The 13,120-nt window shown below is 44.2% G+C and overlaps 1 protein-coding gene across 11 annotated transcripts in view; it reads right to left on the bottom strand.

Annotated features, from left to right (window-relative positions):
- The window catches only part of LOC119957306 (alpha-(1,6)-fucosyltransferase), a 933,359-nt gene that overhangs the window by 865,297 nt on the left and 54,942 nt on the right, over nucleotides 1–13,120 (bottom strand). The window lies entirely within an intron of this gene.

Raw genomic sequence — 13,120 nt, 5'->3', positions numbered from 1 at the left:
CTCATACAAGGAACGCAGAAAGTTAGCATGCAGGTGCAGAAAGCAGTTAGGAAGACAAATGGCTTGTTGGCTTTTATTGCAAGGGGACTGGAGTAAAGGAATAAAGAAGTATTGCTACAATTGCACAGGGTTTTTCCAAGACCACATCTGGAGTACTATGTGCAGTTTGGTCTTCACATTTAAGACATATTTGATTGAAGGCTTACTGGGAAGAATCATTAAATTGGTCCCTGGGATTAGGGGGTTGTGTAATGATGAGAGGCTGAGCAAATTGGGTCCATATTCTCTGAAGTTCACAAGAATGAGAGGCGATTCATTGAAACCTATAAAATTCTGAAGAGGCTTTGATGGATTGTTTCCATTGGTCAGTCAATCGAAAACACAAGCAGCACAGTCTCAGGATAAGGAGGGGGCGGTCATTTTAGATTGAGACGAGGAGAAATTACTTCACTCAAACAGTTGCGAAGCTTTGGAATTCTCTGCCCCAGAGGGTCATGATGAATGCTCATTGTCGAATATAATTAAAGCGGGGATAGATAGATTTTTGGTGTCTCAGGGAATTCTTTTACATTCATTCATGGGATGTCAGCATCACTGACTCGGCCAGTATTTATTGCCCATCCCTAATTCTTCTTGAGAAGGTGAGCTGCCTTCTTCAACCACTGCAGTCCATGTGGTGTAGGTACATCCGCAGGACAATCAAGGGATGTAGGGAGTGGGTGGAGAAGTGGAGTTGAAGCCCAAAATCAGCTGTGATCACATTGAATGATGGGGACAGGCTCAATGGGCCATATTGCCTACTCATGCTTCTATTTCTTCGGTTCGTAGAGAGCTGGCACAGATGTGACGGGCTGAATGGCCTCCTTTTGTATCATAACTGTCATAACTATTCTGTGATTCTATTCTCTGGTGGAAATCATGCACTCTTCACTTCTTACAAACTTCACAGAGAGAAAACTAAATGTTTGGTAGTTAAGCTTTTGCAACTAATGTCCCATGCAAACTTTTGAAAAAAAATTTAAAGCATGGAATTTTAATTGCAACAATTTAACTTTATGCAAATCTCCAATTAGTTTTCCAGAGCTAGAGGTTTTTCAACAGGATTCATGACTAGGTGTGCCATTTAAAAACACAATTAAACTTCATGAAGAAGACATAGCATTTTAGCAGAGGGTAAGGGTTGTGAGGTTTAACAATGTTATTCGAACATAAAATTGAAAATGAGGCAGTTTCAAAATCATTGCTATCTCGGTATTCCAGCCATTATTTTTTTAATTAAGTTTTTGTAGGAGAGAGAAAGCAAGCCAACACTGAGTGGCATTAAATGAAAGACTGATGTAAATTTAAAGGTTTGACTAGGTGGAATTTCGATTATATTTAACAAGAGAGAACTTTGTAAGGTGAGAAATGAATTATAGGGTTTTCCGTAGTCCAATGGAAAAATGTGTTTTTCATAAAGAAATCAGTTTAGGAACAGAAATAATTGAAAAGCCATGGGTCCAATTAAAGTTTCCTTATACAAAATGGTATTCCTGTAAATGTAGCAATGTTTAGACCTTCACCCATGTCAATTGAGGTACTGCCAAATCATCAAATTATTCTCTATTCTACAGTTTAAAGATGTAAAAAAAAGTCATGTAAATTGTTCTGTATAACTTCCCATATATGGACATTTTGATAAGGAACCTGCAGCTCACAAAAAAGTATTAAAACATGATAGACTGTCAAGAGGATTTGGATTCATAGAATGCGACAAGCCTCAATACTGAAATCAGAACTGTTTCAAGAGTCCCCAATAATTTGGAGAGGCTACAAATACAAAATTCTAAACGTATGCATAAGTGCTAGTCCAAGTAATGCATTTTAAATAAATGGGTGGCACGGTAGCACAGTGGTTAGCACTGTTGCTTCACAGCTCCAGGGTCCCAGTTACAATTCCCGGCTTGGGTCAGTGTGCGGAATCTGCACGTTCTCCCCATGTCTGCATGGGATTCCTCCAGATGCTCAGATTTCCTCCCACAGTCTAAAGATGTGCAGATTAGGTGGATTGGCCATAATAAATTGCCCTTAGTATCCCAAAAAAAAGGTTGGGTGGGGCTACGGGGATAGGGTGGAGGTGTGGGCTCAAATGGGGTTCTCTTTCCAGGGGCTGGTGCATACTCGTTGGGCCAAATGGCCTACTTCCGCTCATGATTCTGTGAACGTTTGGTGAACCTAATCGATTTTGTGGACCAGATGAAATATCATAAATAAAAATCTTCCTTCAACATCTGTCATGAATAGTGAACTGGACGAGGTGATTATGTTTTGAAATTTATCTTGAATTCCCAAGTGAAAAACCATTCTGGGAAAGGATCTAACAAACACCTCAATTCGAGGAAGTGACCATGTGACTTCAGGTTACCATGAGGAGAGAAACTCGAATGGAGATTCCTCTGAAATGCCGGATGTCAGTTTAAAGCAGATTCACAGAATCTCACCGAAGCAAAGGACAGCTGCTCCAGAGGCAGAGGCAGGAGAGGTCTTCACTGCTCTGTAAGGGTGGAGAGCAGAAATGAAGCTCTGCATGGGGAAAACCGTTTTACAGAACCTTTTAAAGGGGAGGAACACGAGAATCTCTGAAATTCTAATTGTTGGGACTGGTGTGACCTTCTGGGAAAATTCAGCTGGACTGGAACAATTGTCCAACATAGGAATATAGGAAGAGCAGGCCACACAGCCTCTCGAGTCTGTCGTACCATTCAGCTAGAGCATGGCTGACCATCTAACTCGACGTCTTTGTCCTGTGCTATCCCCATATCCCTTGGTGTCATTAGTCTCTAGAAATCTATCAATCTCAGTCTTAAACGTACCCAATGACCCTCTTCTCTGTTCTAAATTACTTGCTCCTTATTCTGAGCCTGTGTTCTCTGGTTCTAGAAACCAAACCCCACACTTGGCCAAGGAAAGCATCCTTTCTGCATCCACTCTGTCTAGTTCCCTAAGAATTTTGCACATTTCAATGAGATTATTCTTCTAAAATCGAGGGAATATAGGCCCAGGCTCCACGATCATCCTAACATCCCACCATCACAGGAATTAGTCTAGTGACCATCTGCTGCACGCACTCCATAACAGGTATATCCTTCCATAAGTAAGGGGAAATGGTACACCATATTCCAAGTGCTGTCCAACTAAGGTTCTTCACAGTGTAAGGGTCCCTTCTGCTTATTCCTTTATCTAACCTTCCTTTTATTTTTGCTGTTACATTTTGATCCATGGATGAATTATGGGCATGTGTCTTTCAGAAAGGTGGCCTGTGCCTTTTGTTCTAGCAGAGGGCTGGGCTGTTTTAGACTGACATCAGTGATGACTCAGATTGATTGATGCGGCTAGTGGCCAATGAATGGGCCCAGGAGGCTGTGCCCTGCCCGTAACAGGTGGTGATTGGATTTTTAAAATATATATTTTTATTAATGTTTTCACAACCCTTGGTCCCAATCAGATCCCCCTCCAACCCTGAAATTATTTTTCCATAAAATAACTTCTCAACGTAACACCCATACACCCCCAGGGGACCATGCATTCCCCACCTCACCTCAAAATGTTTCACAAACTGTGGCATCACCTCAGTCAATATTTCCACTGTGGTATGAGCAGCTCCACCCAAGGCCCGGTCCACCGCCTTCCCTCCTGCTGAGCTTCGAGGACTTTATGGCTTTGTCGAAGAATAACTCCCTGTAATCTTCTTGCCACCAACTTTCTTCATAGATTTCAACGTATTTTCGCCAACAAATTCCTATGCAATGGGCTGGTTTTGGTAACCACAATCCCCATGAACCGGGTTAAAAGGTCCAAGAAATGGGGGCAGCACGTGGCACAGTGGTTAGCACTGGGACTACGGCGCTGAGGACCAGGGTTCGAATACTGGCCCTGGGTCACTGTCCGTGTGGAGTTTGCACATTCTCCCTGTGTCTGTGTGGGTTTCACCCCCACAACCCAAAGATGTGCAGTGTAGGTGGATTGGCCATGCTAAATTGCCCCTTAATTGGAAAAAAATAATTGGGCACTCTAAATTTATTTTAAAAAAGAGAAGGGAAAAAAATCCCAAGAAACAAAGACCACAGCAGGAGCCACCTTATGCGAAACCTTCTCTGGCCAGTTGCTACCGGAACTTCCTGGTGATTGGATATTACTTCACTAGAATGTTTCTGAGAGCCACGTGGTTCCATTGTAGTTTCACTTTCGATTCTACAGGCTGGATGGAGGAATCAAACCAACTCACCGCAGGAATATCCAGTCAATTCCCAAAGGCCACTGTGAGAATCACCTCTCTTCAGAAATGGCAGAATCCAGATTCTGATAACCCTCTCTACGAACAGGCTGATGTGAAGCTGAGGTTTCTCCTGGAAAAGCTGAGAGTGAGGTACACTGAATTGCAAAGAAGGTCATTACGGGCTGTAGGCCAGAGACTTTAAATCACACTCATAATGTGAAGAGAGTGCACCGAAGACCTCATCTGAAGCAAGCACCCTTATCTTTTGACCTTAATCCTTACTATTTTTCACCCTTTTCCTTCCTCCTTGTGTTTTCCTGTCTTGTGTGTGCGGGTAGAGGGTGGGGCTGTTAAGGGGGGGGGGGGGGGTCAGATGTCAAGGGACACTTAACCAACTATATTCATGGCATATTTCATATTTGTTCTAGTTATAAATAAACAGCAATTGTGTTTAAACTTACAACCCTGGTGACTGTAATTATTAGGCAGCCAAGGGCCAAAGATTTCACGATTTTTGATCAGAATTATTGATAAATCCACTTGTGTTGTGACATGGGGCTGGAATTGACCATGCATTACCCATGGTGGCATAACAACAATTGAAGCAAGACATTGTTACTCCTGTACTCTTGCGCTAAAAGCCAACAATACTGTAATTGCTTGCTGCATCTTCATGTTAGCTTTCTGTAACCTATGAACAAGGGTACCCAGGTCGCTTTGGATCAACACTTGCCAATCTCTCACCAGTTAAGAAATATTCTGCACCTCTGTTCCTCCCTTCTGAACGACACTAAGGGTACGCTTTTCCGGCCCTGCCTGCCAACGGATCTTCCGCTCCCACTGAACGCGAGCCCCCGTGGTGGGTGAGCCACACAAAACATCACAGACCTCCTGCCAGCAGTCATTGCCGAGACACACCATGTAGGTGGGTAGGGGACGGGGAACCAGGCCGAAGTTTTTAAACTTGATGTAGCTGAGAGAGATGAACAACTGCTGGATAGCTGGGAGTGCCTTTTTTTTACTGTCCCTTTAATGCTACACATCTGTCAGAAGCAGGGTGTTGGAAGCAAATGCGTTTCATAAGACCTGATTTGGTGGTGCTCTTCAGGAATTGAAAGGCAAAAAAGAAGTGGAAGAGATATTTGCTTTCAGCAGCAGCATAATGAATTTGAAATATAAATAGAATGGCTCTTTTAATCTTCAGTAATGCCTCCTCCCACACTGCTCAACTGAAAGAAGTCAGCAGCAGAGGATGAATTGAACTAAAGATGCCCAACTCATGCACTGGACAAGCTAAACAATGAAAGGGTACATTTTCGTAGGAAACAAAGCAGCACTGTTTTGGGTAGGAACGGAGTTGAAGGTTATTTCTGGGCGGCACAGTGGTCAGCACTGCTGCCTCACAGCACCAGGGCATAAGTAGGGTGCTCTTTCAGAGGGTTGGTGCAGACTCAATGGGCTGAATGGGATCCTTCTACACTGTAGGGATTATATGTTGGACATTTTAATTACGTCCAGTATAAATGGCTTTGTGGTAGCACAGTGGTGCAGTGGTTAGCATTGCTGCCTCATAGCGACGAGGACCCGGGTTCAATCCTGGCCCTAAGCCGCTATCCGTGTGGAGTTTGCATGTTCTCCCCATGTCTGCGAGGGTCTCAACCCCAGAACCCAAAGACATGCAGGATAAGTGGATTGGCCATGCTGAATTGCCCCAAACTGGAAAAAAAAATCGGATATTCTAAATTTATTTTTAAAAGTATGAATGGCTTGACATATTGCCATGAAAATGACAAAGTTCAAAATGCTTTATCTGTAAAAGCAGTACTGCCTCCAAGTGTACACGCGCACACATTAACCTATTTTAGGTATTTTATCTTCATGAAAACATTCAAAAGAAGCGAAAGAGAACACACGAAGGGAAAGGTCATTCAGCACCACAAAAATTATAGCCAGAGGCTATGCTGCTGTCAAATCTTAATTGTACAAACTTGTCACGAATAAACAGCGATTTGGTTCACCATCTTATTCTGAATAACACAAAATTAGCTTCTTCGAGTTGGGCAATACTGAAAGTAAGTAAAATAAGCTATCTTGGAATATCAGACTAGAAGTTTGGAACATACCAACAGAGAAGAAGAAACAATTTCCATAAAGTGCATAAATTCATTAATCTTCAACATAATGCAAAAATTCAACAGTTGGTATTCTGCAATTATCATGTGCTTGTTCTGAATCCCAAGCAAAAATTCAGCATTGTCTATCCAAATCCAAAAAATCTCATAGGTACCTTCAAGATTTATGTGATTGAGTGAGGTAATAAGAGAGTGCTACCTTGTTGGAAATGCGATCTTTCAGAGAGGTATTAAACTGAGGCGGATGTTAAAAGTATCATAGCAATACTTCTAAAAGAGCAGGAGAGGTAACCCAGTCTCCTGTCCAATATTTATCCTTCAAACCAGCCACCAACAGACCATCTTGCAATTAATCCCAGCACTGCTTGTGGAACCTTGTAGTGTGCAAATTCCCCATATTCCTGGAGTGACTGGATTCCAAAAATATCTCATTGGCTAGGAAGTGCTTTACAAAGTCCTGAGGTCATGAAAACAGCTATATTAATGCAAATTCTTCCTCCTTTCAAAATGGAGCTCCCCAAGTCTGAAATCAACATGAACTGCTGTAAATGTCCTACAGAAAATCGTACCATCTCTTTCCACGGATTGATGGGAGTCATACTCCGGCCGCTGTTTTTGAAAGTACAAGAGACCAAACCCAATGGAATGTTTGTGCTCGTGAAGCCTCAGTCCAATCACTAAATAGGCCTAAGAACTCCACAGTGTTAAATTGCCTTTAAATGTGGCTCCAATTTGCCAATTACATTCGGAGATTTCAAAACAGCTTGAAAATTGGGCATGCAACAACAAAGTAACCACGAGCACTCCTCTGCAAACCATCTGACCAACTGAGGAAGCGAATAAAGAAAAATGCAAGTATGATTAACCGTCAGAATTTAGGATAGGATGGTGTCGGAGCAGGTTAACTGTTCAACAACAAACATTCCCATGGGCGAGGGCTCCATGGGAATGTTATGCTCACAATCCCCAATTTCAGGAAGTGCAGCAAGCAGAGGATGCTGACATTCCCAGCATTACTAATGATTCCAGTGAAAAGAAACGCTCACTGATATTTGCTGAGAATCAGATGAAGTTTATGTAATTTAATAATTCACAACCATATCCACAATCCTCCGGGTAGAGAATTCCAAAGATTCATAATGATTTGACAAAAAAAAATTTCCCCCCATCTCTGTCCTAAATGATCGGCCCACTTATCCTGAGTCTGGCCCCCTTCTTGTTGAAGATTCTCTGACCAACAGAAACAATCTTTCCGTGTCTACCCTGTCAAGCCCCAATCAGAATCTTGTAGATCACCTTTCATTGTTCAAAGCTGCAAAGAAAACACACCTAATTTTCTCAGCCTCGCATCAGAGGTCAACTCCCCTCATCCCAGGGCTCAGTTTAATAGGAAGGGCAGAAATAGAGGAACAGGAGTCAATCCCAAGGTTTCTGAGTGTTCTAGAAGAGCAATGTGATGGGACGTGGGAGTGGGAAAAGCCATTGTTGAATACATTTAAAAATATATATTTTTATTAAGGCATTTGTATCAACATTAAACACAAACAGGAGGAGTTAGGAGTGGTATTAGAGCCGGGACTGTAGGCAGAAGCCCTAAGTAGGATCAATTCCTCCTCATCATGTGCCAGGCTCAGTCTCATCCAGTTTAAGGTGGTGCACCGGGCCCACATCACAGCGGCGAGCATGAGCAAGTTTTTCGGAGTACAAGACAGGTGTGCAGGGAGCCCAGCAAACCATGTCGATATGTTTTGGACATGCCTGAAGCTTGAGGAGTTCTGGTGGGGGTTTGCCAAGGCAATGTCCAAGATGCTAGGTACGCAGGTGGTGCAGAGTCCAGAGGTGGCGATCTTTGGAGTGTCGGAAGACCCAAGAGTTCAGGGAGTGAAAGAGGCCGACGTTCTGGCCTTTGCCTCCCTGGTAGCCCGGAAACGGATCCTGTTATCGTGGAGGGACTCGAAGCCCCCGAGTGCAGAGACCTGGGTTAGTGACATGGCTGGGTTTCTCAGCCTTGAGAAAATAAAGTTTGCCTTAAGAGGATCAGTGTCAGGGTTCACCCGGAGGTGGCAGTCGTTCGTCGACTTTCTTGGGGAAATTTTATTTAAAATGTCGGCAGTAGCAGCTTTCCGGGGGGGGGGGGGTTTGTGTTGTGTTTGTTTGTTTTTTTGTCATTTTTCGGTGGTCTGTGAAGACAGAGCCATTCGGGGAAATATCTATTTTTGCACTATGTTAATGTTTGACACCTATTATTCCTTTTCTGTTTTTGTTATAAAAATTTACAAATATTTCAATAAAAATATTTAAAGAAAAACATTAGACAAACCAACACAAGAGTAAGAACAAACGGAAACCTCACCATAAATAAATAACTACCTAAATGTCCCGACCTCCCTGCTGTTCGCCCCCCTCCCAGCATGCCTTCCTCATTTTAACCCCCCCCCCCCCCCCCCCCCCAGCTGAAGTCGATGAATGGTTTCCATCTCTGGGGAAACACATCAACTGAACGTCTTACAGTAAATTTCATTTTCTCCAACTTGAGGAGCTCGGCCAGGTCACTCACCCACACGCCCGACCTCAGTGGCCCCGAGTCCCTCCACTCCAGCAAAATCCGTCTCCGGGCTATCAGGGAGACAAAGGCCAAGCCATTGGCCTCTCTCACCCCCTGGACCATTGCCAATGGCTCTATTGCCAAGGCATAAAGCAATGGGGTGAGTGGGCACACCTGCCTTGTCCCATGGTGTAACCTGAAGAACCCAGAGCTCACCAGATTCATCTGTACACTCGTTACCAACGCCCTATACAACAATCGGACCCAGTCTACAAACCCCTGCTTGAACCTGAACCGCTCCAATACTTCCCACAAGAACTCCCATTCGACCCGATCGAACGCCTTCTCTGCATCCATTGCGACTGCTCCCTCCACATCCTGTCCCTCCGGGGGCATCATTATCACATTCAGTAATCTCCTGACATTTGCAGGCAGTTGCCTCCCTTTTATGAACCCCGTCTGGTCTTCCCCCATCACCCCCAGCACACAGTCCTCAATTTGCGAAGCCAAGACCTTTGCCAACACATTTAGCAACGATATCGGACGATAGAACCCACATTTCTCTGGGTCATTATCCTTTTTTAATATTAGGGGGATATGGATGCCTGCGATAATGTAGGGGGGAGTTCTCTCTTATTCCTTGCCTCATTATATGCCCTTACCAACAGGAGTCCCAGATCCCCAGCAAACTTCTTATAAAATTCTACAGGAAAGCCTCTGGGCCCTTCCCTTCCTGCATCACCGCCATGCCCTCCACCAGTCCAATAAAGTCCTCCTCCATCTTGGGGAACTCCAACCCGTCTAAGAATCGCCGCATTCCCTTCCCCCGGCCGGAGGCTCCGTAGAGCCGCTTATAAAACTCCTCAAATACCCCATTCACCCCCACCGGATCCAGTACCATTCTTCCCATCCCATCCTTCACTCTCCCAATCTCCCTCGCCAACTCCTGCTTCCCACGTTGGTGGGCCAACATCTGCTCGCCTTCTCCCTGTACTCATACTCTGGCCCCCTGCAACTGCACTACTGCCTTCACCCTGGACACCAATCCAAATTACATCTGGAGATTCTGCCTCTCCTTCAACAATCCCGCCCCCAGGGCCTCATAATACCTCCTGTCCACCCACAGAAGCCCGTCCACCAACCATGCCATCACTCCGGCGCCTGTTTGGGTACATGGAGGGAGAATTCAGAATGTCCAATTCACCTAACAGCACGTCTTTCAGGACTTGTGGGAGGAAACCGGAGCACCCGGAGAAAACCCACGTAGACACAGGGATGACGTGCAGACTCCACACAGAGAGTGACCCAAGCCGGGAATCGAACCCGGGACCCTGGTACTGTGAAGCAACAGTGCTAACCACTGTGCTACTGGCTGAACCTCTCATTTAAGAAGTCCACCAGCTACTCTACTTACCACTGGGCAGGCAGAGCTGACCCTTTACCCTCCGCCATCTTCACCTGTGGCGCATGAAGAATTTCTTGCTCCAACAGCTCCCTTCTTCTTGGCCCACTTCTGATCTGTGGATCCATCCATCAGCCCCACCAATGGAGTTTAACTTTCCTCAATCAACTCTGCACCTTTCTCCACCAAATCATTCGCCCAGCAAATAGGGAAAAGAACCAAAAACCCGAGCGGAAGCTGCCAAATGTGTGACCACTCACTCCACGGCCGCCACTGGAAGTGGTGCTGACTACATTTAAGCCAGGGATAGACAGATCTCTGATCTCTCAGGGACTGAAGGAATATGGGCAGGTAACTGGAGATGAAGCTCATGATCAGCCATGATAGTAATCAAAGGTGGAAGCAGATGATGGGCTATATGGTCTACTCCTGCTCTTATTCCTTGTGTACTTGTGAGGACAAACTGGGAACGGAAACACATCGGAATTGTTGGGGGGGGGGGGGGGGAGAGAGAGAGAGTCCAGGGTCCCAAGTGTGAATCACTACATAACAAAATCTGTTTGAATTTCAAGTACATGCTTCGGAAGGAACAATACAGCGCCCTGGACAAGGTGCCCGAGGGCAGCTAAAACAATACAAATGGAGATTCAAGGTAATCCGAAGGGGAGAAGCAGTGAAGGGAAACAACATTATATATCTGTCCTCAACAGATTAACTTCTGAAGTCTCTTAACCTTCTCTTGTCACAATCTAACCCCCCTTGGAATGGCGTTGTTTTGTGTAAGAATGTGTTACCATTCTTTTCGCTTATCTGATCTTTCTGCGCTGGGCTGCCTCGCTAGGTCACACCTCAAGAGCATCAACTGGCAGTAAAACACTTTGGAATATCCCGAGATTGTGAAAGGCAATAAAGGTCAAGTCTCTTTTTTTTAAAAAACCTGCGCCATCACTGTTTCAGGAATTAAACGTGGCTGCGCATGAATGCATCACGTTGGGTATTTGTAATAAGCGGTGTCATGACATTCCGGTGGCACAGTAGGCCAACAGCAGCAGATGTGATCTGCCACACACTGTCGGGCATGCTACCCGAGGCAGTTGTTCAGCAGAGGCTAGATATCATTTCACAAGCATGGCAAAGGAAAAAGAACATTTAGTCACCTTAGACTACTATTATTCAACTCTGAGCAGACGAATACAGAGCAGTACAAGCTGAGGTCTGCGACCAGATCCCACGCCACTCAGTCAACAACGGTATAGGAAACTAAAGTGTTGTGAGTTCTCAGATTATGTCTTCGGACTTTGTCTTTTACTTTGTAAAAGTGTTATAGTTTGGGATTGTATCTTTAAATTTGGGGGTAAATGAAAGCGGTTCTGTGACCTGTGCTAGAGTCTGCCTGATAGTAGGCCTGAAATAAAAGCAAAATGCTGTTGGAAATCTGAAATAAAAACAGAAAGTGCTGGAAGAACTCAGCAGGCTTTCTGAGGAGGGAAACAGAGTTAACGTTTCGAGTCTGCATGACTCTTCTTCAGAGCTCTGAACAGTAAGCCTGGGTGGTTTAATTATTAAAGATCAAAGGAAGGCTCAAATTGTGTTCTTGAGAGGGAGGTGCAAGGTATTTATACATTAAGACATCAGGGTGGTTCCCAAGTCTACCATAAATAGACTCGGAGCCGCCCAATGAACCAGAAAGATGTTAATGATATCAAGTTCTAAATAGCTGTATATAAACTATCAATGTACATCTAAGATGAAAGGAAGTTGGGGTCAAAGATAACTGATTAGCATCGATAAAAGTTAATGTGTTTTCCTTTGCCATGAAGAAGAAAGTAGGGGAAGCCATTCTGAGATCAGGTAACAGGCTTCCCATTAAACTCAGAAATATCACAGACAGAAACAGTTGTAGTTTTGCCTGATGTGATCCGCAGCCAACCAAGTAGCAGAGAGCAAGAGATGGAAAGAGATAAGCCTTCACCTGAAGCAGAAAAAAATGTTGACTCTCTCATTCACCATTTAGAATGCTGGTAGGAGCTCAATCTTAGATTGAAGCCAAAATTCATGAGTAGTTAAGAAAGGCTGGAAGATTTGCCTAGCTTGGATCTTGAGAGGAAATCTATCGTGCAATCCTCACATTGCAAGATAGCTCTGGGATTAGACATTATTTGGCTGGGAAAGTAAAAAAGTAATCCTCAGTAGAGCGGCCCACGACCAGTGCCGCGTCAAGCACGCCGGCGCCGTGCCAATTCTCCATTCTGCGGGGATTCTCCGGCCCGACCCAGGGCTGGGTGAATCCCACCGAGGATTTTCACCCCCTTTCAAAATCAACCTCAAGCTGTGCTCATTGGATGAAATTTAGAACACTTTTAGTAATACAAGGTTGGACTGAATTGGATCTTTGTAATCCAAAATGGAGAAACTGTTCTGCAAGAGATCCAAAATAAAATCACAATTTTGGTAAAGATTTAAAAAGAATCGCAAAGTGGTTTTAATTTGAGACTTAGTGTTGGTACATTGGTAACGAAAGAACGCTCATTACATTAGGGTTATGCATTTCTTTTTACTGGTTATATCTTAGATCTGCTACTCTATTCAAACTGCTCCTGTTCCAATTGCAACCAAGGACACAAGGTCACAAAGCTGCAATATTGAGTCGGAGGAAAAAAAAGGCAAAGAATATATAAATATCTAAACATCTCAAAAACTGCTTGCGATTCACACCAAACTACAAAAGTGTTTTGTTGCTTTTAACCGCAGAAACACACTCTCCTCCTCAGATACAAGTGGAGGAA

This window comes from Scyliorhinus canicula, chromosome 2, assembly GCF_902713615.1.
Source record: "Scyliorhinus canicula chromosome 2, sScyCan1.1, whole genome shotgun sequence".
Lineage (NCBI taxonomy): Eukaryota > Metazoa > Chordata > Chondrichthyes > Carcharhiniformes > Scyliorhinidae > Scyliorhinus > Scyliorhinus canicula.
Note: the sequence above shows the minus strand (reverse complement) of the source record. Positions and strands in the feature narration are given on the sequence as shown.